This window comes from Manis javanica, chromosome 6, assembly GCF_040802235.1.
Source record: "Manis javanica isolate MJ-LG chromosome 6, MJ_LKY, whole genome shotgun sequence".
Classification (NCBI taxonomy): domain Eukaryota; kingdom Metazoa; phylum Chordata; class Mammalia; order Pholidota; family Manidae; genus Manis; species Manis javanica.
Window position 1 is genome coordinate 135,598,921 of NC_133161.1, and position 6,075 is coordinate 135,604,995.

The following is a 6,075-nucleotide window of genomic DNA, read 5'->3' on the forward strand; positions in this document are numbered from 1 at the left end:
TTATCACAATGAGGGGGTGATAACTGAATGAAAATCAAATAGGAAGGGAGAATTGGGAAAAGGATACCAGGTTGGAAATCAACAACGTTAATCATTATGTTCATCAACATTCAGTTTAGTTTGGATCTTACTGCCAGGTTAGCCACAGTTTTCATCTTTCCTCCTTCCCCATGTCTTTCCTGGGATCCTTATTTTCATTCTCTATTTGTTATTCTGTGCATCACTGAATGTGTCTTCAGCAGTCTATGAAACCCCTCAGCTTTAAATTGCTTGAAAACTTTGGCACTGAAGGTACAAATGTAGGAAGACAAATATGCCACATTCGCCTTCTTTGGCTCATGCTGACAGTGTTGGCCGGCTGGCTTGTTGTTTCAGTTAAGAAATACCAGTGAGTGAGCTCTGCTAGCTTCTCAGGCACAGCCTCACAGAGTGAGAGGAGCTTGGTGGGACCCTGAAGTCTATTCCCGGTTGTCTGTTTGTTCTGTTTTTTTCTTGAGCTTTAGTTCACATATCACACAATTCATCCATTTAAGGCACACAATGCAATGGTTTTTAGTATATTCCCAGAGTTGGGCGACTATTACCATAACCAATTTTGCTTTTGTTATACCAAATAGAAACACTGAACACATTAGCAGTCATTTCCCATTCCCCCACAGCTCACCTCCCCCCAGCCTTAAGCAACCATTAATTCACTTTTTATATCTATATCTACATCTATAATTTGCCTTTTCTAGACTTTCATATAAGCAGAAACATAATATATATGGTGTTTTGTGACTGACTTCTTTCACTAAGCACAGTGTTTTCAAGGTTCAATGGTGCTATAGCATGTGTCTGTACTTCATTCTTTTTTATTGCCAAATAATATTCCATTATGGGTATGACATTTCATTGATCCATTTATCAGTTGATGGATATTGAGGTTGTTGTTTCCACTTTTTGACCGTTATGAATAATGCTTTTATGGACATTTGTGTACAAGTTTTTGTGTGGACATGTATTTTTATTTCTCTTGAGCATATACCTTAAAGTAGAATTTTTAGTTGTGTGGTAGTCCTGTTTTGCTAGTCAGAAATTTGAAGTACCCAGAACGCTTAAAGTGCTGTCTTAAAGTAGCCAGACTCAAGAGGGATCACCATGTAGAACTAGAAGATAATATATCAATTGACAATGGGGTTACAGACCTCCCAAGACCAGAAAATTCATACTAGTACTTTGAGGTACATCCTTTCTAATATCAAGGTATATGAGAAACTGAAAATTGCGTCATTTCATTTTTTATTTAATACTTGCAGAAGCTTAGAGACACTAGATAATTTGTTCCAGGTTACAGAGGAAATAGGTAGAAATGACAGGGTCTGAACCCAGGTCTGCCTGTTTCCAGAACTGTGTCTCTTAAGTACTAGACTAGATGCTTACTTTTTAAAGGCCACTGGATATTTTACTATTCACTTGTTGGAAATGAGCCTTTCCCATATTTCCATCCACAACACTCCACCTTGTACAGATGGCTACTTGGAATAAGCTTATGTGAGCTCCCAATAGCTTTCCTCTCAAAAGGTGACCGGGTGTCCAAATTTTGGAGGCTCTTTAATGTGCCTCTCTATACTGACTTTTTATGAGGAGCTGTTCATGGTCACATTTTTTGGCATGCTACTTAAAAGCAGAGTCAGCAGCATTCAAAGCAGCTCCCAGATGCCTGCCCTACAGGGACTTTTGAAGATGTCTGTACTGTTTTGGAGATAAAAAGGGTTCTGCGTCCAGCAGTCCAGAAGCATATTCTGAATCAGCTTTTAAATCCCTCATTCCATTTCATATGACGAAGGTTGCTAAAGACTTGAGTTGTTTCCAGAAATACTACAGTAAACTGGATCTCCCTCCTTTTGGGGATGGATTGCAGCCCAGACAAGGAGCTAGTCTCCAAGGGGTGACTAACCCTACGATGCTGCCTTCAGATGTTGCTAATCTGGGAATGACCAGATTTGCTCCAGATCCTTTCTGAAAACTAAGCTTGTGCCACCCATGCTTTGCATGTGTTCACACACTAAATTACACAGCCATGATAAAATGTTCTGAAATGAAGATTCATCTTAGGATGTTTTGTTACATTTGTTAGATGTGATGATGGTATTGTGGCTTTGTGAGGAAAAAAAATCTTTTCCTTTGAGATGCATACTACTAGGTATCTGGAAATGAATCTGAGAAGTAAGAGGTTGCTCCTAAATGAAGAGCCTGGGAGAAGTGCATAACTATTCCTTGAACCATTGAGATTGGGATTTGACCATCACACCTTTCAGATCTAATAGAAATTATTTACAGTGACATGCACAGAGAACTATAGGGCAGATAAACTATAAGGCAAATACATCAACTGACTTATTTGGGAAGGATAAGTGATATTTGAATATCACAAGATAAAGTTAACATCACTAAATAAAAAGACTGTAATGGTGTCAAGTTGTAAAGACTGATGTATAGAGCAATAACCCATCTTTGTAGTGGTTGTTTTTAATCTTTTGCTCTTGGCTGCTGCCCTAGATACATTAAGGTTGAAGTTTTCATGATCTGTGAGAATGAATTACCAGTGGCAAGGGGTGCAGACTGGTCTAAGGATTCTTCAAGAATAGGCAAAGAATGGCTATCTAAATCTTCATCAAGCCATTTTTCTTAGTTTTTCGTAAAAATTTTTTGGGTGTCCAATCCTAAATTCTGTTATTTTCCTTTACTCAGCTGTAAGTCAATTCTAATTTGAGTTGAGAGGTGTCTGATGAAAATAAAAAAGAGTCAGCTTTTAACCATCCATTTATTTTATGTGTCATCCATGACCTCTTAGATCCTCAAGCTTTTACCTCCTTTTTAGCCATTCCCTTGAGGAAATGCATGGGCTTTTTTTTAAGTCAGTTTATCCCTGCTTGAGAGATTCTGGCAAAAAGAAATCCGGAAGTAAGGAGAGGAAAGAAAGGGATAGGTAAGACTAAGAGAAAGTCACGGTGAGGCAATTGAAGTGAATTTGGGGGATTTTATGTGGCTTTTTATTTTTTAAGTTCCATTTTTTATAAAAAATAAATGCAATGCCATTTGGCTTGTGTATGCTTAGTAAACACCTTGAAACTTCCTTAGAGTTAGTAGCCATTTCTGCCTGTCACTAGTCACTTTGAATCACTGAGCATTAATTAACAGTAAGGAAAACTACAAATTCTCAAGTGATTGCTGATGGTTTAAACACTAACAGACTATTACTACCAAATTCCTGGGCCAAAGATAGTCTATATTTGTGTGTTGGTTATATTTTCTAAATATACAAATGATGAGATAATGAGATGAAATATTTTAAATCAGAACATTTAGCCACCATACATACTTGACCATTAAAATAATATTTCCCATTCTATCCCTGTTCATAATTGCTCTCATTGTTATGTACTGGGCAGACTTGACCTTAATCAAACCTTTCTATTTATGTAGCAACCAAAACTAAGAACATGTGTTAAAGAGGAAAAAGAAGTATAAAAATAAGTAGCAGTAAAATAAAAATCATGGCACTTAGCTATTTAATATTCTTCAGCAATGTTAGGTCATTATTTCCAACAAACTTTACCTTTTAGAACAGTTGTTAGACCATTTTTAAAAACTGGTTTACAAGTCTGGCCGATATGATTTGCAAGAACAAAAGAGAAAGGCAATCCTGCTATATTCAGCATTGCGAAAATTTAGAGTATTGTGTGCAATTTTCTTCTCCCTAATTGAAGAAAGATGCGGATAACTTGGAAAGAGTCCCCCCAAAATCAACCAAAACATTCAGAGGCTAGAAAATAAGCCATATGGAATTTATCTTCCAAATATACTCACACAAATGGGAAATAATGAATGTTCAAGTTTATTCATTACAAAATTATTTATAATGACAAAAGATTGGAATTCACTTAAAAGTTCATCAATATGAGACTGGCTGGATGAATTACAGCACAGCTGTCAATGGAATTTACTGTAGCTGTAAAAAAGATTGATGAAACTTTATATTGTGTTATGGAAAGATCTCCAAGATATATCGTTAAATGAAACAAGCAAGCTCAGAACAGTGTATGGAGTATGCTGCCATCACATTAAAAAGTAAAAGGAGGGATGATACATATTTGTATCTGCTTGTGTATGCATAAAAATAATCTCTGGAAGTATATACAAGAAATCAATGACAGTGATTACTTACAAAGGTAATTGGGAATTAGATGGGGGGTAGGGTAAAGAGACTTTTTAATATTACAGCTTTTTATACTTTTTGTTTTTTGATTCCTGCAACTGTATTACTTATTTAAAAACAAAATGTATAATTTCAAACAAACAGCAAAAAAGAAAAGAAATTATATGGAAAATGGTGAGAGGGATGAGGATTTAAATTGTGTCTACATTTGTGAAGAGCTCTAAATAACATATCTTATCTGAGTATCTCCATGATCAGTATAAATTACCACATGGTTAATTCAGTTGCAAAGACAAACAATGAATGAATAGATTGTGCCATAATATAGTTCACTCATGGTTCAAAGACATGGCCCTAATTCACACAAGAGAAGATGAATTAGTAACTTATATTTTTCCACAATGACAAAGAATTAGTCAATGAAAGAATAATACAATTCACTATTCCCTGGACCTAATGATGTCTGAAGCACTTTATAGTTTGTAAACTGCTTTCACATACGTTATCTCATTTAATCTATCTTTACAAAAACATTACATATTATATAGGACAGAAATTTCTATTTCACATTTTACAATGACAAAGGGAAATAAAGAGAAGATGAACACTTGCAGATGGTCTCAACCAATAGTACTGGATATTTGAAACTGGAAATAGCTTGGAAAAGGAGGGACACACAATCACTAAGGTATTTCCACCTCTCTGGACTCCCTAGAACTACTTACAGCTGTAAAATTCTATTACTTTTGCTTTTTGCCCAGGGTTATTTCTCAATTATTAATTTTTCTTTGCTCTGGTTCAGAGATTTAGCTGTATTTTTGACTTACCTTGTTTCTTCATGGTGAAAGGCCTAGAAACCCTTTTCTCTTCCACCTTTTCAACCTTAAATTTTAATGGAAGACAGCATATCAGAATCCAGATTTCTGGCACCCCTCTCCAAAGAGTCACTGGGCTTGAGTGGAGCCTAGGAATATTCTTTTTTGTAAGCATGTGGCTATACTTATACAAGTGGCCTGAGCATTGCCCTAAATAATATGCTCCACAAGAAGGGAGATTAATTGTACCTAATAATTCTGTGTGACTGAATAAAATCAAAGAACCTTCTCAGGCCCTCTTCCTGAGCTCATTACTGTTATTGCAAAGAGGCAAAGGCGAGGAGCTGGAAGTGATGATTAACCTCTAGTGACTTGAAGAGAATACTTGTGACATACAAGGTGTTAATATTTGCCTAGCATTCAGAGGAAGCTTCACAAAATGAAATTAAAACTCATCAGATTTATTTCCTTTCCCTCTGGAACTCTGAAAGTGTGAGATTGAACTCATCATGGAGTGTCTGAGCAAACAGCCGTAATCTCTTCTAAATTTTACATGTTGACCATGTCTATTAAAGACCTAAGTGGTTTGGGATTTGGTTGCCCTAGTGACTGCCTCTCTCCCTCTGCACTGCTTTAGCACTTTGAGATCTGGTAGAGCGAATCTACTTACCAAATTCCAGCTAGGGAAGAAGGAACAGAAAACCACAGGGGCCTAATCATGGAGGACTCTTGCTTCACATAACTTCCTCCCCACTCCAATCCTGGGCAAGCTTCTAATTTGCCTTTCTTTGGAGGCAAATTTCTTCAGCTGAAGAATAATGACATTCTTCTTTCTTCAGCTGGCCTCTCCGTAACAGAGTATTTTGTGAAAACTGCTTTAAAATTATTTAAAGTGCCTTAATGCATAAAGTGCACATTCATCATCAGCTGAAGGCTTTTATAGTTTTATGTAACTTTCTGAGTGTTTCTAACTTTGTACTCATGCCCCAAGGCAATTATTGCAAAGGACATACTTTTATTAATTGAAATAATAAATACTTTATAGGTGTTCTAATAAAA